This window comes from Pristiophorus japonicus, unplaced genomic scaffold, assembly GCF_044704955.1.
Source record: "Pristiophorus japonicus isolate sPriJap1 unplaced genomic scaffold, sPriJap1.hap1 HAP1_SCAFFOLD_258, whole genome shotgun sequence".
Lineage (NCBI taxonomy): Eukaryota > Metazoa > Chordata > Chondrichthyes > Pristiophoridae > Pristiophorus > Pristiophorus japonicus.
In genome coordinates this window covers 272,973-299,497 of record NW_027252318.1, presented here as the reverse complement: position 1 = coordinate 299,497, position 26,525 = coordinate 272,973, and the positions used below count along the sequence as shown (strand labels likewise).

General features: G+C 48.7%; 1 protein-coding gene and 2 pseudogenes across 1 annotated transcript in view; 2 read left to right on the top strand and 1 right to left on the bottom strand.

Moving 5' to 3' along the window:
- LOC139247111 (zinc finger protein 850-like) overlaps positions 1-12,656 on the bottom strand; it is a 34,716-nt pseudogene extending 22,060 nt beyond the window's left edge.
- LOC139247122 (nuclear factor 7, ovary-like) overlaps positions 1-26,525 on the top strand; it is a 640,289-nt gene that overhangs the window by 449,965 nt on the left and 163,799 nt on the right. The gene's annotated exons all lie outside the window — the stretch shown is intronic.
- LOC139247112 (zinc finger protein 432-like) overlaps positions 1-26,525 on the top strand; it is a 521,915-nt pseudogene that overhangs the window by 468,800 nt on the left and 26,590 nt on the right.

Sequence of the window (26,525 nt, the reverse complement as noted above, 5' to 3'; positions counted from 1 at the left end):
CTCTCTGGGTGAAGAAGTTTCTCCTCATCTCGGTCCTAAATGGCTTACCCCTTATCCTTAGACTGTGACCCCTGATTCTGGACTTCCACAACATTGGGAACATTCTTCCTGCATCCAACCTGTCCAAACCCGTCAGAATTTTAAACGTTTCTATGAGGTCCCCTCTCACTCTTCTGAACTCCAGTGAATACAAGCCCAGTTGATCCAGTCTTTCTTGATAGGTCAGTCCCACCATCCCGGGAATCAGTCTGGTGAATCTTCGCTGCACTCCCTCAATAGCAAGAACGTCCTTCCTCAAGTTAGGAGACCAAAACTGTACACAATACTCCAGGTGTGGCCTCACCAAGACCCTATACAACTGTAGCAACACCTCCCTGCCCCTGTACTAAAATCCCCTCGCTATGAAGGCCAACATGCCATTTGCTTTCTTAACCGCCTGCTGTACCTGCATGTCAACCTTCAATGACTGATGTACCATGACACCCAGGTCTCACTGCACCTTCCTCCTTCCTAATCTGTCACCATTCAGAAAATAGTCTGTCTCTCTGTTTTTACCACCAAAGTGGATAACCTCACATTTATCCACATTATACTTCATCTGCCACGCATTTGCCCACTTACCTAACCTATCCAAGTCACTCTGCAGCCTCATAGCATCCTCCTCGCAGCTCACACTGCCACCCAACTTAGTGTCATCCGCAAATTTGGAGATACTACATTTAATCCCCTCGTCTAAATCATTAATGTACAATGTAAACAGCTGGGGCCCCAGCACAAGAACCTTGCGGTACCCCACTAGTCACTGCCTGCCATTCTGAAAAGTACCCATTTACTCCTACTCTTTGCTTCCGTCTGACAACCAGTTCTCAATCCACGTCAGCACACTACCCCCAATCCCATGTGCTTTAACTTTGCACATTAATCTCCTATGTGGGACCTTGTCGAAAGCCTTCTGAAAGTCCAAATATACCACATCAACTGGTTCTCCTTTGTCCACTTTACTGGAAACATCCTCAAAAAATTCCAGAAGATTTGTCAAGCATAATCTCCCTTTCACAAATCCATGCTGACTTGGACCTATCATGTCACCATTTTCCAAATGCGCTGCTATGACATCCTTAATAATTGATTCCATCATTTTACCCACTACTGAGGTCAGGCTGACCGGTCTATAATTCCCTGCTTTCTCTCTCCCTCCTTTTTTAAAAAGTGGGGTTACATTGGCTACCCTCCACTCCATAGGAACTGGTCCAGGGTCAATGGAATGTTGGAAAATGACTGTCAATGCATCCGCTATTTCCAAGGCCACCTCCTTAAGTACTCTGGGATGCAGTCCATCAGGCCCTGGGGATTTATCGGGTTCAATCCCATCAATTTCCCCAACACAATTTCCCGACTAATAAAGATTTCCCTCAGTTCCTCCTCCTTACTAGACCCTCTGACCCCTTTTATATCCGGAAGGTTGTTTGTGTCCTCCTTAGTGAATACTGAACCAAAGTACTTGTTCAATTGGTCTGCCATTTCTTTGTTCCCCGTTATGACTTCCCCTGATTCTGACTGCAGGGGACCTACATTTCTCTTTACTAACCTTTTTCTCTTTACATACCTATAGAAACTTTTGCAATCCGCCTTAATGTTCCCTGCAAGCTTCTTCTCGTACTCCATTTTCCCTGCCCTAATCAAACCCTTTGTCCTCCTCTGCTGTGTTCTAAATTTCTCCCAGTCCCCAGGTTCGCTGCTATTTCTGGCCAATTTGTATGCCACTTCCTTGGTTTTAATACTATCCCTGATTTCCCGAGATAGCCACGGTTGAGCCACCTTCCCTTTTTTATTTTTACGCCAGACAGGAATGTACAATTGTTGTAATTCATCCATGCAGTCTCTAAATGTCTGCCATTGCCCATCCACAGTCAACCCCTTAAGTATCATTCGCCAATCTATCTTAGCCAATTCATGCCTCATACCCTCAAAGTTACCCTTCTTTAAGTTCTGGACCATGGTCTCTGAATTAACTGTTTCATTCTCCCTCCAAATGCAGAATTCCACCATATTATGGTCACTCTTCCCCAAGGGGCCTCGCACAATGAGATTGTTAATTAATCCTCTCTCATTACACAACACCCAGTCTAAGATGGCCTCCCCCCTCGTTGGTTCCTCGACATATTGGTCTAGAAAACCATCCCTTATGCACTCCAGGAAATCCTCCTCCACCGTATTGCTTCCAGTTTGGCTAGCCTAATCTATGTGCATATTAAAGTCACCCATTATAACTGCTGCACCTTTATTGCATGCGCTCCTAATTTCCTGTTTGATGCCCTCCCCAACATCACTACTACTGTTTGGAGGTCTGTACACAACTCCCACTAACGTTTTTTGCCCTTTAGTGTTCTGCAGCTCTACCCATATAGATTCCACATCATCCAAGCTAATGTCTTTCCTAACTATTGCATTAATCTCCTCTTTAACCAGCAATGCTACCCCACCTCCTTTTCCTTTTATTCTATCCTTCCTGAATGTTGAATACCCCTGGATGTTGAGTTCCCAGCCCTGATCATCCTGGAGCCACGTCTCCGTAATCCCAATCACATCATATTTGTTAACATCTATTTGCACAGTTAATTCATCCACCTTATTGCGGATACTCCTTGCATTAAGACACAAAGCCTTCAGGCTTGCTTTTTTAACACCCTTTGTCCTTTTAGAATTTTGCTGTACAGTGGCCCTTTTTGTTCTTTGCCTTAGGTTTCTCTGCCCTCCACTTTTCCTCATCTCCTTTCTGTCTTTTGCTTTTGCCTCATTTTTGTCTCCCTCTGTCTCCCTGCATAGGTTCCCATCCCCCTGCAATATTAGTTTAACTCCTCCCCAACAGCACTAGCAAACACTCCCCCTAGGACATTGGTTCTGGTCCTGGCCAGGTGCAGACCGTCTGGTTTTTACTGGTCCCACCTCCCCCAGAACCGGTTCCAATGCCCCAGGAATTTGAATCCCTCCCTGCTGCACCACTGCTCAAGCCACGTATTCATCTGCATTATCCTGCGATTCCTACTCTGAATAGCATGTGGCACTGGTAGCAATCCCGAGATTACTACTTTTGAGGTCCTACTTTTTAATTTAGCTCCTAGCTCCTTAAATTCTTTTTGTAGGACCTCATCCCTTTTTTTACCTATGTCGTTGGTACCAATGTGCACCACGACAACTGGCTGTTCTCCCTCCCATTTCAGAATGTCCTGCACCCGCTCCGAGGCATCCTTGACCCTTGCACCAGGGAGGCAACCCACCATCCTGGAGTCTCGGTTGCGGCCGCAGAAACGCCTATCTATTCCCCTCACCATCGAATCCCCTATCACTATCGCGCTCCCAATCTTTTTCCTGCCCTTCTGTGCAGCAGAGCCAGCCACAGTGCCATGAACTTGGCTGCTGCTGCCCTCCCCTGATGAGTCATCCCCCCCAACAGTACTCAAAGCAGTGTATCTGTTTTGCAGGGGGATGACCACAGGGGACCTCTGCACTATCTTTCTTGCACTACTCTTCCTGCTGGTCTTCCATGCCCTATCTGGCTGTGGACCCTTCTCCTGCGGTAAGACCAACTCACTACACGTGATACTCACGTCATTCTCAGCATCGTGGATGCTCCAGAGTGAATCCACCCTCAGCTCCAATTCCGCAACGCGGACCATCAAGAGCTCGAGGCGGATACACTTCCCACACATGTAGTGCCCAGGGACACCGGAAGTGTCCCCGAGTTCCCACATGGTAGAGGAGGAGCATATCACGTGACCGAGCTCTCCTGCCATGTCTTAACCCTTAGATACACTTAAATTGGTAGTAACAATGCTAAAGTTCACTTACTGATATAAAAAATAAAAAGAAAAGCTACTCACCAATCACCAGCCAATCACTTACCCCATTGGCTGTGATGTCACTTTTTGATTCCCTTTCACTTCTATTTTGCTTTCTCTCCCGCTGTAGCTGCACCGGTATGCTTTTGATAGGTCGCGCCCCTCTCACCAACTGCCGCTGGCTCTCGATCTCCCGCTGGGCTTTTGATAGGTCGCTCCCCTCTCACCAACTGCCGCTGGCTCTCGATCTAACGGGTGACTTTTCATTTTCAAATGCATCCATCACCAAGAGCAAGTTGCAGGCTTTGCCATTTCCACCCCGGTGGTGGGCAATAGTAGCTGACTGAGAGCATCAGCGCATTTCTCTGCTTGGTCTGTGGTGGATTACATAGTTGTATGCAGCCTGCATGAGTGCCCATGTTTGGATGCGGGCAGAGGCATTGGTATTAATCCCTTTGCTCTCTGAGAATAGCGATATGAGCGGCTTATGGTCAGTTTCCAGCTCAAACATGAGACCAAACAGATACTGGTGCATTTTTTTCACCCCGTAAATGCATGCCAGAGCTTCTTTTTCAATCATGCTATAGACCCTTTCGGCCTTGGACAAACTCTTGGATGCATAGGCGACCGGTTGCAATGTTCCCGATTTGTTAGCTTGTTGTAACACACACCCGATCCTGTAAGAAGATGCATTGCAAGCTAGCACTAAGCGTTTACATGGGTTATACAAGACAAGCAGTTTGTTAGAACATAATAGATTTCTGGCTTTCTCAAAAGCAGCCTCTTGTGATTTACCCCATACCCAGTCATCTCCCTTGCGTAGTACATGTAGAGGTTCTAGCAAGGTGCTTAACCCAGGTAGGAAATTACCGAAATAGTTGAGGAGTCCCCAGAATGACGGCAGCTCTGTCACGTTCTGTGGTCCTGTCGCATTCTTGATGGCCTCCGTCTTGGCGTCGGTGGGTCTGATGCCATCTGCCGTAATTCTTCTCCCTAAGAACTCGACCTCTGGTGCCAGGAAAACACACTTTGCGCATTTCAACCTGAGTCCCACATGATCTAGCCGACTTAGAACCTCTTCCATGTTCTGCAAGTGTTCGATGGTGTCCCGACCTGTGACCAGTACGTCGTCCTGGAAAACCACGATGCATGGAACCAACTGTAGCACACTTTCCATGTTCCTTTGGAAAATTGCTGCGGCCGATCGAATCTCAAACGGGCATCTATTTAGATGAACAGACCTTTGTGCGTGTTGATGCAGGTGAGGCCTTTCGAAGATTCCACCAGCTCCTGCGTCATGTAGGCCGAGATCAGGTCCAACCTGGTGAACTTCTTTCCTCCAGCCAGAGTCACAAATAGGTCATCTGCCTTGGGTAGCGGGTACTGGTCCTGTAGCAAAAAACAGTTAATCGTTACTTCCTAGTCCCCACAAATTCTGACCGTGCCGTCGCCTTTGAGAACCAGAATAATAGGGCTGGCCCACTCATTGAACTCTACCGGCGCGATGATGTCTTCTCACTGCAGCCTGTCCAGCTCAATTTCCACTTTTGCTCGCATCATATATGGTAGCGCCCGTGCCTTTTGGTGGATGGGTTGTGTACCGGGAACCAAGTGGATCTGTCCCTTTGACCCCGAGAAACTTCCGATGCCTGGCTCAAACAATGACGGGAACTTGCTCAGAACCTGGGCACATGAGGCGTCATCAATGGACGAGAGTGCTCGGATGCTGTCCCAGTTCCAGCGGATTTTTCCCAGCCAACTTCTGCCGAACAGTGTGGGGCTATCTCCTGGTGCAATCCATAGTGAGAGTTCGTGCACTGCTCCATCATAGGAGACTTTTACTGCTGCGCTGCCAATTACAGGGATCAGCTCTTTAGTGCAAGTTCTTACCTTGGTATGAATGGAGCTAATCTTGGGCCTGTGTGCCTTGTTGCACCACAGCCTGTCAAAGGCCTTTTTGCTCATGATAGACTGACTCGCACCCGTGTCCAGTTCCATGGATACTGGAATTCCATCCAGTTTGACTTTTAGCATGATCGGTGGCCATTTCGTTGTGAAGGTGTGTACCCAGTACACTTCTGCCTCCTCAGTTCTAGTCTCTAGTTCAGCCTGATCCGCCATGGATCTGTTCTCCTCCGCAACATGGTGGTTTGCAGGGTTTGCAGCTCATCTGCACATTCGCTGGAGGTGTCCCATTGTTCCACAGCCTTTGCACACATAGTGTTTGAAGCGGCATTGATGGGCTCGATGATCACCTTCACAGCAACATCAAGGTGTTAACTGCCTTGCATTAATGATTGATGGCAGACTCTGGGTCATCTGAGGTCGTGCAGCTGCAGGTGTGTACATTCTGCCATATCCATTTCTGCCTGAAAAGGACATTACTTTGTGTACAGTACTTGCCAAAACCTCTTTATGCTGCGAAATTCGTTTAGTGTTATCGTTGGTGGCCATAAATGCCTGGGCTATCGTTATGGCTTTGCTCAGATTCGGTGTTTCAACAGTCAACAGTTTGCGAAGGATAACCTTATGGCCAATGCCAAGCACAAAAAGTCTCTAAGCATTTGCTCAAGGAATCCATCGAATTCCAATGTCCTGCAAGGCGCCTTAGTTCGGCGATGTAGCTTGCCACTTCCTGGCCTTCAGACCACTGACACATGTAGAATTGATACCTTGCCATCAGAACGCTTTCCTTCGGATTTAGGTGTGTTCGGACCAGCGTACACAGTTCTTCATAGGATTTGGTTGTTGGTTTCACCGGAGCGAGAAGATTCTTCATGAGGCCACAGGTTGTTGCCCCGCAGACGGTGATGAGGATCGCCCCTCGTTTGGCAGTGTTCTCATCTGCTTCTAGCTCGTTGACGACAGAGTATTTGTCGAGTCACTCCATGAAGGCCTCTCAATCATCCCCTTCTGAGAATTTCTACACGAGACCAACAGTGTTCCATGGTTGTTCGCATGGTTGTTCATTATCTCGTCGCCAATTGTTATGCTCATAATAAAGTAATGCAACTGAGTACTGTAGACATAGAAACATAGAAAATAGGTGCAGGAGTAGGCCATTCGGCCCTTTGAGCCTGCACAACCATTCAATAAGATCATGGCTGATCATTCCTTCAGTACCCTTTTCCTGCTTTCTCTCCATACCCCTTGATCCCTTTAGCCGTAAGGGCCATATCTAACTCCCTCTTGAATATATCCAGTGAACTGGCATCAACAACTCTCTGCGGTAGGGAATTCCACAGGTTAACAACTCTCTGGGTAAAGAAGTTTCTCCTCATATCAGTCCTAAATGGCCTGCCCCTTATCCTAAGTCTGTGTCCCCTGGTTCTGGACTTCCCCAACATTGGGAACATTCTTCCCGCATCTAAGCTGTCCAGTCCCATCAGAATCTTACATGTTTCTATGAGATCCCCTCATCCTTCTAAACTCCAGTGTATAAAGGCCCAGTTGATCCAGTCTCTCCTCATATGTCAGTCCAACCATCCCTAGAACCAGTCTGGTGAACCTTCGCTGCACTCCCTCAATAGCAAGAACGTCCTTCCTCAGATTAGGAGACCAAAACAGAACACAATATTCCAGGTGGAGCCTCACCAAGGCCCTGTACAACTGCAGTAAGACTTCCCTGCTCCTATACTAAAATCCCCTTGCTATGACGGCCAACATACCATTTGCCTTCTTCTCCGCCTGCTGTACCTGCATGCTAACTTTCACTGACTGATGAACCATGACACCCAGGTCTCACTGCATCTCCCCTTTTCCTAATCTGCCGCCATTCAGATAATATTTTGCCTTCGTGTTTTTTCCCCCAAAGTGGATAACCTCACATTTATCCACATTATACTGCATCTGCCATGTATTTGCCCACTCGCCTAACCTGTCCAAGTCACCCTGCCGCCTCTTAGCGTCCTCCTCACAGCTCACATCGCCACCCAATTTAGTGTCATCTGCAAACTTGGAGATTTTGCACTCAATTCCATCATCTAAGTCATTAATATGTATTGTAAAGAGCTGGGGTCCCAGCACTGAGCCCTGCGGCACTCCACTAATCACTGTCTGCTATTCTGAAAAGGACCCATTTATCCCGACTCTCTGCTTCCTGTCTGCCAATCAGTTCTCTATCCACATCAGTACATTACCCCCAATACCATGTGCTTTAATTTTGCACACCAATCTCTTTTGAAAGTCCAATACACCACATCCACTGGTTCTCCCTTGTCCACTCTACTAGATACACCCTCAAAAAATTCCAGAAGATTTGTCAAGCATGATTTCCCTTTCATAAATCCATGCTGACTTGGACCAATCTATCACTGCTTTCCAAATGCGCTGCTATTTCATCCTTAATGATTGATTTCAACATTTTCCCCACTACTGATGTCAGGCTAACCGGTCTATAATTACCCGTTTTCTCTCTCCCTCTTTTTAAAAAAAAAAGTGGTGTTACATTAGCAACCCTCCAGTCCATAGGAACTAATACAGAGTCGATAGATTGTTGGAAAATTACCAATGCATCCGCTATTTCTTGGGACACTTCCTTAATTACTCTGGGATGTAGACTATCAGGCCTTGGGGATTTATCGGCCTTCAATCCCGTCAATTTCCCAAACACAATTTCCCGCCTAATAAGGATATCCTTCAGTTGCTCCTTCTCTAGCCCCTCGGTCCCCTGGTACATCCGGAAGGTTATTTGTGTCTTCCTTTGTGAAGACAGAACCAAAGTATTTGTTCAATTGGTCAGCCATTTCTTTGTTCCCCATTATAAATTCACCCGAATCCGACTGCAAGGGACCTACGTTTGTCTTCACTAATCTTTTTCTCTTCACATATCTATGGATGCTTTTGCAGTCAGTTTTTATGTTTCCAGCAAGCTTCCCACTCTTAATTAAACCCTTTTTCCTCCTCTGCTGAATTCTAAATTTCTCCCAGTCCTCCAGTTTGCTGCTTTTTCTGGCTAATTTATATGACAATGAGTAACTGTGACCTAAGCTCCTTTATTCAGACTCCAGAGTGCTGGTACAGTGTGGGAGACCTGCTTATATACAGTGCTCCTAAGGGATGCTGGGATCCCTTAGGACTCCAACAGGTAAGCCGTCTGCTGGTAGTATGCAACCCCAGGCAACTTGTATAATACATGACAGGTGGGCCAAGGCAGCAGCATGTTCTGCAACCAATCGCGCTGATTGAGGGTTGGATCCTGAGTCGGACTGTCAGGTGAGTCGGTGTGAACCCCTCTTAAAGAATTTATCTTTTCACAGTTAAATCGAGGTTTGTTTTGGCAAAATAAGAGGTGAACATTTGTCAGTATTTTGTTTCCCTGGAGTTCCTATTATGAGTTCCAGGCACTTCAGTGCCAAGTCGAATAAAAATTGAAAAGATCATTCATTTCCCTCTTAGCATGTCACTGTTAGTTAAAGGAACAGAGATTGAGTTCCCCTCATTATGCATTTGTAGTAGTTAAAGTAACAGCCTTCCTATTGGTAGTGAGTCACATTCTGTGCTGGAGGAGATGGCTGGTGGTTTCAGCCTTTAAAATACTCCTCCACTTGTTGAAATTTCTCCAAAGTATCACCGTTGCCTATCTCTGTAGTCTCCTCCAGCCCAGCAACCCTCTTAACAGTTTGGGTTTGTTTTCTTTGGAACAGAGGAGGCTGAAGGGAGACGTTATTGAGGTGTATAAAATTATGAGGGGTCTAAATAGAGTGCATAGGAAGGACCTATTTCCGCTCGCAGAGGGGGGTCAACAACCAGGGGGCATAGATTTAAAGTAACTGGTAGGAGGTTTTGAGGGGAAATTTCTTCACCTAGAGAGTGGTGGGGGATCTGGTACTCACTGCCTGAAAGGTTGGTAGAGGCAGAAACCCTCACCACATTTAAAAAGTACTTGGATGTGTACTTGAAGTACTATAACCTACAAGGCTACGGACAAAGAGCTGGAAAGTGGGATTAGGCTGGATAGCTCTCTGTCGGCCTGCGCAGACACGATGGGCCTAAATGGCCTCCTTCCATGCTGTAAATTTCTATGCTTCTATAATGAGAAACAATTTACAGTGTCGGGGGTCTGTGTTGCTGTTAGTTAAAAGGTACAGAGATTGATTTACCCTCATTATGCATCTTTAGTCATTAAACAAAAACCTTTCCTGTTAGCAGTGAGTCACATTCTGCACTGGGAGACAGCTGGTGGCCTCAACCTTTAAAATACTCCATGTCAAAGTCCCACCAAGGCCTCGCCCCTCACTATCTCTGTAATCTCCTCCAGCGCATCAACTCTCTTAATAAGGAGAAACAATTTTCAGTGTCAGAAGGCTCGGTAACCAGAGGTCACTGATTTAATGTGATTGGCAAATGAACCAGATGCTACACGAGGGGGAAAAATTAAGCAGCTAGATGTTATGGCCTGGAACGCACTGCCTGTAAGGGAGATGGAAGCAGAATCACATGTTACTTTCAAAAGAGATAAATATTTGAGTTGGAAAGATTTGCAGGGTTATGAGGCAAGAGGAGTGGTTTGCATCCTCGTGTCTGAAGAGAAGTAGCGGCAGGGATAGTGGATGCACTGGTTGTAATTTACCAAAATTCCTTGGATTCTGGGTCGGTCCCAGCAGATTGGAAAACTGCAAATGTAACACCCCTATTTAAGAAAGGAGGCAGACAAAAAGCGGGAAACTAGTTAGCCTAACATCTGTGGTTGGGAAAGTGTTGGAGTCCATTATTAAAGAAGCAGTAGCAGGTCATTTGGAAAAACAAAGTTCGGTCAAGCAGAGTCAGCATCGATTTATGAAGGGGAAGTCATGTTTGACAAATTTGATGAAATTCTTTGAGGATGTAATGAACAGGGTATATAAAGGGGAACCAGTGTATTTGGACTTCCAGAAGGCATTTGACAAGGTTACTGCACAAGATAAAAGTTCATGGGGTTGGGGGTAATATATCAGCATGGATAGAGGATTGGCTAACTAACAGAAAACATAGAGGTGGGATAACTGGTTCATTGTCTGGTTGACCATCAGTAACTAGTGGGGTGCTGCAGGGATCAGTGCTGGAGCCTCAACTATTTACAATTTATATTAGTTACTTGGATGAAGGGACCGAGTGTAATGCGGCCAAATTTGCTGATGATACAAAGATGGGTGGGAAAGCAAGTTGCAAGGAGGACACAAATAATCTACAAAGGGATATAGATAGGCTCACTGAGCTGGCAAAAATCTGGCAGATGGACTATAATGTGGTAAATTGTCAGGTTATCCCCTTTGGTAGGAAAAATAAAAATAAATTATTATTCAAATGTGACAATTACAAAATGCTGTAGTACAGAAGGATCTGGGGGTTCTTGTACATGAAACTCAAAAATTTAGTATGCAGGTACAGCAAGTAGGCAAATGGAATGCTGGGGGATGGTATAAAAGTAGGGAAGTCCTGCTACAACTGTACAGGGCATTGGTAAGACCACACCTGGAGTACTGCGCACAGTTTTGGTCTGGATTGTCTCCATTCCCGTGCCAAGGGGATTGCTGCACCAGACGGGAAGGGCAACATTTGGGGACACGGATTCCCCACCAATTCCCATTCCCCTTCTTTCTGGTGGATAATGGAGGGACCACTGTGTGTAATGTGCAAGTCAGTAAGAATTGTCAGCAAGCTCTTTCTAATTGGAGATTTTATTCAGTGGAAACTTTGACACGATTGTAGATTTTATACCAAAGATCAATTAAAGTAAAAGTTCATAATTTTATTCCAAACTGAATTTCTGTTGAGAGTCGCTGAATTAAGGGGAAAGATAACACACAGTGTTTCTCAAATGGACACTGCAGCCCCGAGAACACAATCAGCAATATATCCAGAATATTAAAGTCCAGCCCAGTTATAGGGTTATTAATATCAGCAGAAACAAACCCCAATTGTCAGAATGAACATGGTTCAGTCGGGATGTGATTAACAGCAGCAATAACAGCAGATTCCAACCCCTGCAGTCATTTGTGAACTCGCTGGTGTGTCAGCAGGGTGGATGACCGAGTGAATCCCTTCCCACACTCAGAGCAGGTGAACGGCCTCTCCCCAGTGTGAACTCGCTGGTGTCTCAGCAGGTGGGATGAACAAGTGTATCCCTTCCCACACTCAGAGCAGGTGAACGGCCTCTCCTCATTGTGAACTCGCTGGTGTGTCAGCAGGGTGGATGACTGAATGAATCCCTTCCCACATTCAGAGCAGGTGAATGGCCTCTCCCCAGTGTGAATTCGCTGGTGTTTCAGCAGGGTGGATGACTGAGTGAATCCCTTCCCACACTCAGAGCAGTTAAACGGCCTCTCCCCAGTGTGAACTCGTTGGTGTGACTGTAGATGGGATAATCGAGTGAATCCCTTCCCACACTCAGAGCAGGTGAACGGCCTCTCCTCATTGTGAACTCGCTGGTGTGTCAGCAGGGTGGATGACTGAGTGAATCCCTTCCCACACTCAGAGCAGGTGAATGGCCTCTCCCCAGTGTGAATTCGCTGGTGTTTCAGCAGGGTGGATGACTGAGTGAATCCCTTCCCACACTCAGAGCAGGTAAACGGCCTCTCCCCAGTGTGAACTCGCTGGTGTGACTGTAGATGGGATAATCGAGTGAATCCCTTCCCACACTCACAGCAGGTGAACGGCCTCTCCCCAGTGTGACTGCGTCGATGAACTTCCAGCTCAGATGGTTTTCTGAATCCCTTCCCACAGTCACCACATTTCCACGGTTTCTCCGTGGTGCGGGTATCCTTGTGACTCTCCATGTTTGGACAATCAGTTGAAGCCTCACCCACGCACACAACACGTTTACAGTTTCTCTGCAATTTGAATGGTGCAATGTTCATTTAGGCTGTGCAACTGGCTAAAGCTCTTTCCACAGTCAATGCACTGGAACACTCACTCGGGTGAGTGTGTCTCGATGCTTTTCCAGTCACACTGATATTTGAAATCTTTACCCACAGGCAGAACAGACAATCATTCCTCCTTCCACTTTCAAAGGCCGATGATATTCAGGTCCTGATGAATCGATTGACTCCGTCAGATCTTGACGCGACGTTTGATTTGTGTTTCCTGTCTGAAAATCTAACCTTCTAAAACGCTGTAAAAGGAGATAACAAAACTCATCACTGTCAGTACAAGACAGAAATTCAGAACAGACACATCTAGTTTCCATGGAACATTCTTTCCTCTCTTGTTCTTCCAAAGCTGTAAATCCCTGTCCCACACATTGTCCCTCCTGCTGTGCTGAAATCCAAACCCATCGCACTTTTCTAGACTGTTTCTCCTCCACTCCCAGTTTTCACCACCAATTCTGGCTGGGTTCAGAAATACACTCACTCACTGGTACACTTCCTTCTCCTCACCTGCAGCTGCTGACACTGGCTGGGTTCAGTTCTACACTCACTGGTTCTCCTCTCCGAAAGGAGCTGACTCTGGCCATGTTCAGGTCTACACTCATAAGAACATAAGAACCTAAGAATTAGGAACAGGAGTAGGCCATCAAGCCCCTCGAGCCTGCTCCGCCATTCAACAAGATCATGGCTGATCTGGCCGTGGACTCAGCTCCACTTACCCGCCTGCTCCCCATAACCCTTAATTTCCTTATTGGTTAAAAATCTATTGATCTGTGACTTGAATACATTCAATGAGCTAGCCTCAACTGCTTCCTTGGGCAGAGAATTCCACAGATTCACAACCCTCTGGGAGGAGAAATTCCTTCTTAACTTGGTTTTAAATTGGCTCCCCCGTATTTTGAGGCTGTGCCCCCTATTTCGAGTCTCCCCGATCAGTGGAAACAACCTCTCTGCCTCTATCTTGTCTATCCCTTTCATTATTTTAAATGTTTCTATAAGATCACCCCTCATCCTTCTGAACTCCAACGAGTAAAGACCCAGTCTACTCAATCTATCATCATAAGGTAACCCCGCCTCATCTCCGGAATCAGCCCAGTGAATCGTCTCTGTACCCCCTCCAAAGCTAGTATATCCTTCCTTAAGTAAGGTGACCAAAACTGCACGCAGTACTCCAGGTGCGGCCTCACCAATACCCCATACAGTTGCAGAAGGACCTCCCTGCTTTTGTACTCGATCCCTCTTACAATGAAGGCCAACATTCCATTCGCCTTCCTGATTGCCTGCTGCACCTGCAAACTAATTTTTTGGGATTCATGCACAAGGACCCATCTCCTCTATCTGGGAGTCTACCTTAGCCCCGACGAGGAAGCCTGGCCGGCGAACTGGCAGGAACTGGAGGCCAAGGTCGCCGCTCGCCTCGGGCGCTGGACAGGACTGCTCCGAGTGCTGTCCTACAGGGGCCGAGCGCTAGTCATAAACCAGCTGGTGGCCGCCGTGTTGTGGTACCGGCTGGTCACTTTGACCCCTCCACCTGCGTTTGTCGCCAAGATACAGAAGAAGCTGGTGGACTTCTTCTGGAACAACAGGAAGCACTGGGTCTCTGCGGTGGTCTTGAGACTCCCGCTTGGGGAGGGCGGTCAGTCGTTGGTGTGCGTCAGCACCCAGCTCGCGACTTTCCGTCTTCAGACCCTGCAGAGATACCTTTACGTCGAGCCCCCTCCTAGGTGGCGTGCTCTGGTGACGTATTTCTTCCGCCAGCAGCATGGCCTCAATTATGACATGCAGCTCCTGTTTGTGAACTTGGGGGGTGCCAGGACCGCCCTCCGGGAGCTGCCTGTCTTTTACAGGGAACTCATCAGGGTCTGGAACAAAGTCTCCACCAAGCGCAGCTCTCCGCCGGCTGGAGTGGCGGCTGTCCTGCAGGAGCCGCTGCTCGGGAATCCGTACCTCCACGGCCGAGGTTTTATGTGGCGGTCGGAAGAGAGGGCTGTGGCTGGTGAGGTGACCAGGGTCAGGGACCTGCTCTATGGCGGAGGAGCGGGCTGGATGGCGCCAGACACGCTGGCGCAGCGCCTAAATTCTGCAAACGTCCGCCACGCGGCCGATGCCATCGAGTCGCTAAAAACAGCTCTGGGCCCTGACTCCGTTAGGTGCATCGAGGAGGCTCAAGCACGTGGGGAGATCCCGTCCGAACTGACCCCCGTCCGGACGGAATTCCTCATCGGCGCCAAACCCCGGAACCTCCCTCGGGGGCCGGCGCCTCACAACTTGAGCCGCCTCGGGGAAATCCCCTCCGTGCCTTTCAGTTCCGCGCGGAGGGGTTTCCTGTACGGGCTGCTCCTGCACACCCTCAACTTTGCCATCCTCGCCGGCCGTCCGGACACGCCATGGCGTACCATCTTGCCGTCCGGAGGAGGCGGGGGTCCCCGATGGAGGGCACTCTACGCAGGGGTCCTCCCACTATTCATCGGGGACTTGGCCTGGAGGGTGGTGCACGGAGCAGTGCCGTGCAACAAATTTTTAAGCCGGTTCACGGACTCCCAGGCCGCCTGCAATTTCTGCGGTCTGGAGGAGTCCGTGTTCCATGTTTTTATTGAATGCACAAGGTTGCAGCCCCTGTTCCACTATTTGAAGGGGCTGCTCCTGAAATTCTGGCTGCACTTCAGTCCCACTCTCCTGATCTTTGGGCACCCTGTGCGGAGGGGAGCGGGTAGGTCCGAAGGCCTCCTCGTAGGACTGCTCCTGGGCACGGCCAAGGGTGCCATCAGCCGGTCCAGGCAGCGGGCGGTCGAGGGGGTCGTTCAACCTGACTGCCTGCCTCTCTTCCGCTCTTACATCCGGTCCAGGGTGTCCTTGGAGATGGAGCACGCGGTGTCCACCGGTACGCTCGCGGCCTTCCGCGAGAGGTGGGCACCGGAGGGACTGGAGTGCATCATCACGCCCGGCAACCAAATTTTAATTTGATTTTACGTTTTAAAGTTTAATTTGTTTTAATTGCCGGTGTTTTTAGTGTCCCCTTCCCTTTTATAGGGGGCACTGGGGAAAATTGTGATTTTAGTGCCCCAAAAAAAAATCAAAATGTCTGGAGTGTCACCCAGGTCGGGTGGCACCGTTTAATGTTTTATGTTTTCGCAGGTAAACTCAAAAGAGTTTCATGCACAAGGACCCATCTCCTCTATCTGGGAGTCTACCTTAGCCCCGACGAGGAAGCCTGGCCGGCGAACTGGCAGGAACTGGAGGCCAAGGTCGCCGCTCGCCTCGGGCGCTGGACAGGACTGCTCCGAGTGCTGTCCTACAGGGGCCGAGCGCTAGTCATAAACCAGCTGGTGGCCGCCATGTTGTGGTACCGGCTGGTCACTTTGACCCCTCCACCTGCGTTTGTCGCCAAGATACAGAAGAAGCTGGTGGACTTCTTCTGGAACAACAGGAAGCACTGGGTCTCTGCGGTGGTCTTGAGACTCCCGCTTGGGGAGGGCGGTCAGTCGTTGGTGTGCGTCAGCACCCAGCTCGCGACTTTCCGTCTTCAGACCCTGCAGAGATACCTTTACGTCGAGCCCCCTCCTAGGTGGCGTGCTCTGGTGACGTATTTCTTCCGCCAGCAGCATGGCCTCAATTACGACACGCAGCTCCTGTTTGTGAGTGTGGGGGGCGTCAGGACCGCCCTCCGGGAGCTGCCTGTCTTTTACAAGGAACTCAATAGTGTCTGGAACAAAGTCTCCACCAAGCGCAGCTCTCCACCGGCTGGAGTGGCGGCCGTCCGGCAGTAGCCGCTGCTCGGGAATCCGTACCTCCATGACCAAGGTTTTAGGTGGCGGTCGGACGGGAGGGCTGTAGCTGGTGAGGTGACCAGGGTCAGGGACCTGCTCGATGGCGGAGGAGCGGGCTGGATGGCACCAGACATGCTGGCGCGGCGCCTAAATTCTGCCAACGTCCGTCAGCCAGCCGATGCCATCGAGTCGCTAAAAAGAGATCTGGGCCCCGACTCCGTTAGGTGCATCGAGGAGGCTCAAGCACGTGGGGAGATCCCGTCCGAACTGACCCCCGTCCGGACGGAATTCCTCATCGGCGCCAAACCCCGGAACCTCCCTCGGGGGCCGGCGCCTCACAACTTGAGCCGCCTCGGGGAGATCCCCTCCGTGCCTTTCAGTTCCGCGCGGAGGGGTTTCCTGTACGGGCTGCTCCTGCACACTCTCAACTTTGCCATCCTCGCCTGCCGTCCGGACACGCCATGGCATACCATCTTGCCATCCGGAGGAGGCGGGGGTCCCCGATGGAGGGCACTCTACGTGGGAGTCCTCCCAGTATTTATCGGGGACTTGGCCTGGAGGGTGGTGCACGGAGCAGTGCCGTGCAATAAATTTTTAAGCCGGTTCACGGGCTCCCAGGCCGCCTGCAATTTCTGTGGTCTGGAAGAGTCCGTGTTCCATGTTTTTATGGAATGCACGAGGTTGCAGCCCCTGTTTTATTATTTAAAGGGGCTGCTCCTGAAATTCTGGCTGCACTTCAGTCCCACTCTCCTGATCTTTGGGCACCCTGTGCGGAGGGGAGTGAGTAGGTCCGAGGGCCTCCTCATAGGACTGCTCCTGGGCACGGCCAAGGGTGCCATCAGCTGGTCCAGGCAGCGGGCAGTCGAGGAGGTCGTTCAACCTGACTGCCTGCCTCTCTTCCGCTCTTACATCCGGTCCAGGGTGTCCTTGGAGATGGAGCACGCGGTGTCCACCGGTACGCTCACGGCCTTCCGCGAGAGGTGGGCACCGGAGGGACTGGAGTGCATCATCATGCCCGGCAACCAAATTTTAATTTGATTTTCCGTTTTAAAGTTTAATTTGTTTTATTGCCGGTGCTTTTAGTGTCCCCCTCCCCTTTTATAGGGGGCACTGGAGGAAAAAAAAGTGATTTTAGTGCCAAAAAAAAAAAAGGCCTTGTAAATGTCTGGTGTGTCATCCAGGTCGGGTGGCACCGATTAATGTTTATATTTTACAGGTAAACTCCAAAAGAGTTTCATGCACAAGGACCCCCAGGTCCTTCTGCACCGCAGCACATTGTAATTTCTCCCCATTCAAATAATATTCCCTTTTACTGTTTTTTTCCCCAAGGTGGATGACCTCACACTTTCCGACATTATATTCCAGCTGCCAAACCTTAGCCCATTCGCTTAACCTATCTAAATCTCTTTGCAGCCTCTCTCTGTCATCTACACAACCCGCTTTCCCACAAATCTTTGTGTCATCTGCAAATTTTGTTACACTACACTCTGTCCCCTCTTCCAGGTCATCTATGTATATTGTAAACAGTTGTGGTCCCAGCACCGATCCCTGTGGCACACCACTAACCATTGATTTCCAACCCGAAAAGGACCCATTTATCCCGACTCTCTGCTTTCTGTTAGCCAGCCAATTCTTTATCCATGCTAATACATTTCCACTGATTCCGCGTACCTTTATCTTCTGCAGTAACCTTTTGTGTGGCACCTTATCGAATGCCTTTTGAAAATCTAAATACACCACATCCATCGGTACACCTCTATCCACCATGCTCGTTATATCCTCAAAGAATTCCAGTAGATTAGTTAAACATGATTTCCCCTTCATGAATCCATGCTGTGTCTGCTTGATTGCACTATTCCTATCTAGATGTCCCGCTATTTCTTCCTTAATGATAGTTTCAAGCATTTTCCCCACTTCAGATGTTAAACTAACCGGCCTATAGTTACCTGCCTTCTTTTTTAAAACAGAGGCGTTACATTAGCTGCTTTCCAATCTGCTGGTACCTCCCCAGAGTCCAGAGAATTTTGGTAGATTATAACGAATGCATCTGCTATAACTTCCGCCATCTCTTTTAATATCCTGAGAAGCATTTCATCAGGACCAGGGGACTTGTCTACCTCGAGTCCCATTAGCCTGTCCAGCACTACTCCCCTAGTGATAGTGATTGTCTCAAGGTCCTCCCTTCCCACATTCCTGTGACCAGCAATTTTTGGCATGCTTTTTGTGTCTTCCACTGTGAAGACCGAAGCAAAATAATTGTTTAAGGTCTCAGCCATTTCCATATTTCCCATTATTAAATCCCCCTTCTCATCTTCTAAGGGACCAACATTTACTTTAGTCACTATTTTCCGTTTTATATATCTGTAAAAGCTTTTACTATCCGTTGTTATGTTTTGCGCAAGTTTACCTTCGTAATCTATCTTTCCTTTCTTTATTGCTTCCTTAGTCATTCGTTGCTGTCGTTTAAAATTTTCCCAATCTTCTAGTTTCCCACTAACCTTGGCCACCTTATACGCATTGGTTTTTAATTTGATACTCTCCTTTATTTCCTTGGTTATCCACGGCCACTGTTTAGTTTGTGTTTCCAGTCTACTTTAGCCAACTCTGCCCTCATCCCACTGTAGTCACCTTTGTTTAAGCATAGTACGCTCGTTTGAGACACTACTTCCTCACCCTCAATCTGTATTACAAATTCAACCATAATGTGATCACTCATTCCATGAGGATCTTTTACGAGGAGATCGTTTATTATTCCTGTCTCATTGCACAGGACCAGATCTAAGATAGCTTGCTCCCTTGTAGGTTCTGTAACATCCTGTTCTAAGAAACAATCCTGTATGCATTCTATGAATTCCTCCTCCAGGCTACCCCGTGCGATTTGATTTGACCAATCGATATGTAGGTTAAAATCCCCCATGATTACTGCCATTCCTTTTTCACATGCCTCCATTATTCCCTTGATTATTGCCCGCCCCACCGTGAAGTTATTATTTGGGGGCCTATAAACTACGCCCACCAGTGACTTTTTCCCCTTACTATCTCTAATCTCCACCCACAATGATTCAACATTTTGTTCATTAGAGCCAATATCGTCTCTCACAACTGCCCTGATATCATCCTTTATTAACAGAGCTACCCCACCTCCTTTCCCTATCATCAGATACCCCTGTATGTTTAATTCCCAGTCTTGGCCACCCTGCAACCACGTTTCTGTAATGGCCACCAAATCATACCCATTTGTAATGATTTGTGCCGTCAACTCATTTACTTTATTTTGAATGCTGCATGAGTTTAGGTGGAGTGTTTTAATACTAGTTTTTAAACCATGATTTTTAGTTTTGACCCCTCCTGCAGCCCCTTTATATTCAGTGGCCCTTTTTGTTTTTTGCCTTGGGTTTCTCTGCCCTCCACTTTTATTAATCTCCTTTCTGTCTTTTGCTTTTGTCTCCTTTTTGTTTCCCTCTGTCTCCCTGCATTGGTTCCCATCCCCCTGCCATATTAGTTTAACTCTTCCCCAACAGCACTAGCAAACACTCCCTCTAGGACATTGGTTCTGGTCCTGCCTAGGTGCAGACTCACTGGTTCCCGACCCTATCCCTCCCCTGAAGATGTTGGCTCTGGCTGGGTTCAGTTCTACCTTCACTGGTTCCCCTCCCTCTCCTCCCCTGAAGATGCTGACTCTGGCTGGGTTCAGTTCTACACTCACTCGCTCCCCTCAAGATGCTGACTCTGGCTGGGTTCAGTTCTACACTCACTGGTTCCCCTGCTGCTCCTTCCCTGTCGGTACTGATTCTGGCTGGGTTCAGATATAGACGCACTGGCTCCCCTCTCCTCCATTGAAGATGCTGACTCTGTCTGGAATCGGTTTTGCACTCACTGGTTCCAATCCATCGCCCTCCCCTGAAGATGCTGACTCTGGCTGGGTTCAGTTCCACAGTCACTGGTTCCCCTCCCCTGAAGATGCTGACTCTGGCTGGGTTTAGTTCTACAATCACTGCTTCCTCTCCCTCTTCTCCCCTTAAGGTGCTGACTGTGGCTGGGTTCACTTCCATGCTCACTGGCTCCCCTCTCCTCCGCTAAAGGTGCTGACTCTGTCTGGGTTCAATTCTATACTCACTGGTTCCCCTCCCTCACAATTCTCTCCTCCCCTAAAGCTGCTGAGTCAGGCTGTATTCAGTTCGACACTCACTGGTTCCCCTCCCTCTCCTTCCCTGAAGATGCTGACTCTGCCTGGGTTCAGATGTAGACTCGCTGGTTCCCTTCGCTCGCAGCTCTCTCCTCTGAATTTGCTGAGTTTGACTGTGCTAAATTCCGCACTAACTTGTTCCCCTCCCTCTCCTCTCGTGAAGGTGCTGACTGACTGGGTTCAGTTCCAAACTCACTGGCTACCCTCTCCTCCCCTAAAGATGCTGTCTCTGGCTGGGTTCAGTTCTGCATTCACTTGTTCCCCTCTCTCTTCTCCCCTGAAAGTGCCGACTCTGTCTGGGTTCAATTTCACACTCACTGGTTCCCCTCCCCTAAAGATGCTGACTCTATTTGGGATCAGTTCTACAATACCGGTTCCCCTCCCCTCCATCTTTCTCCTCCCCTAAAGATGCTGACTCAGGCTGGGTTCAGTTCTACACTCACAGGTTCCCCTCCCCTGAAGATGCTGACTCTGTCTGGGTACAGTTCCACACTGACTGGTTCCCCACCCCTGAAGGTGCTGACTCTGACTGAGTTCAGTTCCAGAAACTGACATAATTCACTTTGTTCCTGCACCAAGATAGCCGCGCATGCGCTGTACAACTCACGGAATCAAGATGGCGGAGCGCTGAAACTGCCTTCCTGTACAAAGATGGCCGCCGTTAGCCTGGGCTTGTGACCGGGAGAAAGCCCCGAAACTACAACCGCCGATATTCCAGTTATTATTTCGGGCTTCTGGCGAGCACCGGTTGTTTATGAAGCCTGCCCGGCTCCCCGCTGGTCCATTACTCCGCTCCGTCCCGCAGAAAAGGACACTTCTGAGGAGCCTGTCCAAAATGTGTTTCCTCCGTCATTACACGCACTGCGCATGCTCCAAACCCAGCCAGGGCCCGCGCCTGCGCACTGAGCTCCTGTAATCTGGGTGTGGCACATTCTCCCCCGCGGGGCATACTGGGTACATAAGACCATGAGAAATTGGAGCAGGAGTGGGCCACCCGGACCCCCGAGCCTGCTCCCCATTCAATAAGATCACGGGTGGTCTGATCATTGACTCAGCTCGACTTACCTGCCCGCTCCACAGAACCCTTTACTCCCTTACCAAACCTGGAGTACCGTGCACAGTTTTGGTCTCCTTATCTAAGGAAGGATGTACTTGCCTTACTTAGATACACAGAGTAAAGCTTCCTCAACACTGTCTCACCAGACATTCCAAAGGCAGGCAATAGGTGCGGCGTGGGAGGATGAAAGGTGGCGGCAGCAGCGACTGAGAGTGGCGGCAGTCCGAGGGGCTAGCATCACGAGAGGAGCAGCTTGGGAGGATGAAGGGCGGCAGCAGCGACTGAGAGCGGCGGCAATCCGAGGGGCCAATATCGCGAGAGGACCAGCTTGGGAGGATGAAGGGCAGCAGCAGCGACCGAGAGCGGCGGCAATCCGAGGGGCCAATATCGCGAGAGGAGCAGCTTGGGAGGATGAAGGGCAGCAGCAGCGACCGAGAGCGGCAGCAGTCCGAGGGGCCAGCATCGCGAGAGGAGCAGCGCGGGAGGATGAAGGGTAGCGGCAGTGACTGAGAGCGGCTGCAGTCTGAGGGGCCAGCATCGCGAGAGGAGCAGCGCGGGAGGATGAAGGGTAGTGGCAGTGACTGAGAGCGGCGGCAGTCCGAGGAACCAGCATCGCGAGAGGAGCAGCGCGGGAGGATGAAGGGCGGTGGCAGAGACTGAGAGCGGCGGCAGTCTGAGGAACCAGCATCGCGAGAGGAGCAGCTTGGGAGGATGAAGGGTAGTGGCAGTGACTGAGAGCGGCAGCAGTCCGAGGAACCAGCATCGCGAGAGGAGCAGCGCGGGAGGATGAAGGGTGGTGGCAGTGACTGAGAGCGGCAGCAGTCCGAGGAACCAGCTGGTGCAGAGGCCGAAGGTAAAACAAAGAAGTAGAAAAAAATCAAAGGGTGACATCACAGCCAAGTGGGTAAGTGATTGGCTGGTGGATTGGTGAGTATTTAATCTTTTTTTTCTTTTTATTTCTTTATCAGTAGGTAACCTTTGACATTGTTGCCAAATTAAGGTAATCTAATGGTTAAGTCATGACAGGATAGCCCAGACCCATGTCATGCTCCTCCTGTGCTATGTGGGAAGTCAGGGATGCTTCCAATGTCCCTGATGACTACATGTGCAGGAAGTGTATCCAGCTGCACCTCCTGATGGATCGTATTGCAGCACTGCAGCTGCGCATGGATTCGCTCTGGAGCATCCGCGATGCTGAAGCTGTCATGAATAGCACATTTAGTGAGTTGGTCACACCGCAGGTAAAGGTTATTCAGGCAGATAGGGAATGGGTGACCATCAGGCAGAGCAGCGGAAGGAAGGTAGTGCAGGGGTCCCCTGCGGTCATCCCCCTCCAAAACAGATACACCACCTTGGGTGCTGTTGGGGAGATGACTCATCGCGGGGGGTGGGGCCGGGCGGGTAGCAGCAGCCAAGTTCATGACACCAACGGTGGATCTGCTGCACAGGAGGGCAGGAAAAAGAGGGGAGAGGTATAGTGGTAGGGGATTCTATTGTAAGGGGAATAGATAGGTATTTATGCAACCACAATCGAGACTTCAGGATGGCATATTCCTTCCCTGTTGCAAGGGTCAAGGATGTCTCGGAGCAGCTGCGGCACATTTTGGAAGGGGCGGGTGAACAGCAAGTTGTCGTGGTGCATATAGGTACCAACAATATAGGTAAAAAAACAGGATGAGGTCCGACAAGCTGAATTTAGGGAGCGAGGAGTTAAATTAAAAAAGCAGGACCTCAAAGGTAGTAATCTCAGGATTGCTACCAGTGCCACGTGCTAGTCAGAGTAGAAATAGCAGGATAGTTCAGATGAATATGTGGCTTGTGGAGTGGTGCAGGAGGGAGGGATTCAAATTCCTGGGACTCGGGGAGGTGGGACCAGTACAAACCGGATGGTCTGCACGTGGCAGGACTGGAACCAATGACCAAGGGGAGTGTTTGCTAGTGCTGTTGGGGGGGAGAGGGGATAAACTAATATGGCAGGGGGATGGGAACCTATGCAGGGAGACAGAGGGAAGTAAAATGGGGTCAGAAGCTAAAGATAGAAGAAGCAAAGTAAAACTGGAGGGCAGAGAAACCCAAGGCAAAAATCAAAAAGGGCCGCATTACAGCAAATTTCTAAAGGAACAAAGTGTGTTAAAAAGACAAGCCTAAAGGCTCTGTGCCTCAATGTGAGTATTCATAATCAGGTGGACGAATTAACTGTGCAGGCAGCTACTAACGAATATGATATGATTGGGATTATGGAGACATGGCTCCAGGGTGACCAAGGCTGGGAACTCAACATCCAGGGATATTCAACATTCAGGAAGGAATAGACAGAAAGGAAAAGGAGTTGGAGTAGCATTGCTGGTTAAAGAGGAAATTAACGCAATAGTAAGGAAGGACATTAGCTTGGATGATTTGGAATCTGTACGGTTAGAGCTACGGAATACCAAAGGGCAGAAAACGCTCGTGGGAGTTGTGTACAAACCACCAAACAGTAGTAGTGAGGTTGGGGACAGCAGCAAACAAGAAATTAGGGATGCGTACAATAAAGGTACAGCAGTTATCATGGGCGACATTAATCTACATATAGATTGGGCTAACAAATTGGTAGCAATACGGTGGAGGAGGATTTCCTGGGGTGTATTAGGGATTAGACCAATATGTCGAGGAACCAACTAGAGGCTGGCCATCATAGACTGGGTGATGTGTAATGAGAAAGGACTAATTAGCAATCTTGTTGTGCGAGACTCCTGGGGGAAGAGTGACCATAATATGGTAGAACTCTTCATGAAGATGGAGAGTGACACAGTAAATTCGATGGTATGAGATGTGAATTGGCAAGAACAGACTGGCAAATGATACTTAAAGGGTTGACGGTGGATAGGCAATGGCAGACATTTAAAGAGCACGTGGATGAACTTCAACAATTGTACATACCTGTCTGGAATAAAAATAAAATGGGAAGGTGGCTCAACCGTGGCTAACAAAGGAAATTAGGGATAGTGTTAAATCCAAGGAAGAGGCATATAAATTTGCCAGAAAAAGCAGCAAACCTGAGGACTGGGAGAAATTTAGAATTCAGCAGAGGAGGACAAAGGGTTTAATTAGGAGGGGGGAAATAGAGTATGAGAGGAAGCTTGCTGGGAACATAAAAAACTGACTGGAAAAGCTTCCATAGAGATGTGAAGATTAGTGAAGACAAACGTAGGTCCCTTGCAGTCAGAATCAGGTGAAAGAAATGGCAGACCAATTGAACAAAGACTTTGGTTCTGTCTTCACTAAGGAAGACACAAATAACCTTCCGGAAATACTAGGACACTGAGGGTCTATCGAGAAGGAGGAACTGAAGGAAATCCTTATTAGTCAGGAAATTGTGTTTGGGAATTGATGAGATTGAAGGCCGATAAATCGGCAAGGCCTGATAGTCTGCATCCCAGGATACTTAAAGAAGTGGCCCTAGAAATAGTGGATTCATTGGTGATTTTTCAACAGTCTATCGACTCTGAATCAGTTCCTATGGACCGGAGGGTAGCTAACCTAACACCACTTTTTAAAAAAGGAGGGAGAGAAAACGAGGAATTATAGACTGGTTAGCCTGACATCGGAGGTGGGGAAAATGTTGGAATCAATTATTAAAGATGAAATAGCAGCGCATTTGGAAAGCAGTGACAGGATCAGTCCAAGTCAGCATGGATTTATGAAAGGGAAATCATGCTTGACAAATCTTTTGGAATATTTTGAGGGTGTATCTAGTAGAGTGGACAAGGGAGAACCAGTGGATGTGGTGTATTTGGACTTTCAATAGGCTTTTGACAAGGTCCCGCACAAGAGATTGTGTGCAAAATTAAAGCACATGGTATTGGGGGTAATGTATTGATGTGGAGGGAGAACTGGTTGGCAGACAGGAAGTAGAGAGTCGGGATAAACGGGTCCTTTTCAGAATGGCAGGCAGTGACTAGTGGAGTGCTGCAGGGCTCAGTGCTGGGACCCCAGTTCTTTACAATATACATTAACGATTTGGATGAAGGAATAGAGTGTAATATCTCCAAGTTTGCAGATGACACTAAACTGGGTGGCGGTGTGAGCTGTGAGGAGGACGCTAAGAGGCTGCAGGGTGATTTGGACAGATTAGATGAGTGGGCAAATGCATGGCAGATGCAGTATAATGTGGATAAATGTGAGGTTATCCATTTTGGGGGCAAAAACACGAAGGCAGAATATTATCTGAATGGCGGCAGACTAGGAAAAGGGGAAGTGCAACGAGACCTGGGTGTCATGTTTCATCAGTCACTGAAAGTGGGCACGCAGGTACAGCAGGCGGTAAAGAAGGCAAATGGTATGTTGGCCTTCATAGCAAAGGGATTTGAGTATAGGAGCAGGGAGGTCTTACTGCAGTTGTACAGGGCCTTAGTGAGGCCTCACCTGGAAGATTGTGTCCAGTTTTGGTCTCCTAGTCTGAGGAAGGCCATTCTTGCTATTGAGGGAGTGCAGCGAAGGTTCACCAGACTGGATGGCTGGGCTTTCATATGAGGAGAGACTGGATCAACTGGGCCTTTATTCACTGGAGTTTAGAAGGATGAGAGGGGATCTCATAGAAACATATAAGATTATAAGATTCTGACAGAACTGGACAGGTTCGATGCGGGAGGAATGTTCCCGATGTTGGGGAAGTCCAGAACCAGGTGACATAGTCTTAGGATAAGGGGTATGCCATTTAGGACTGAGATGAGGAGAAACTTCTTCACTCAGAGAGTTGTTGATGCCAGTTCACTGGATATATTCAAGGGGGAGTTAGATATGGCTCTTACGGTTAAGGGGATCAAGGGCTATGGAGAGAAAGCAGGAAAG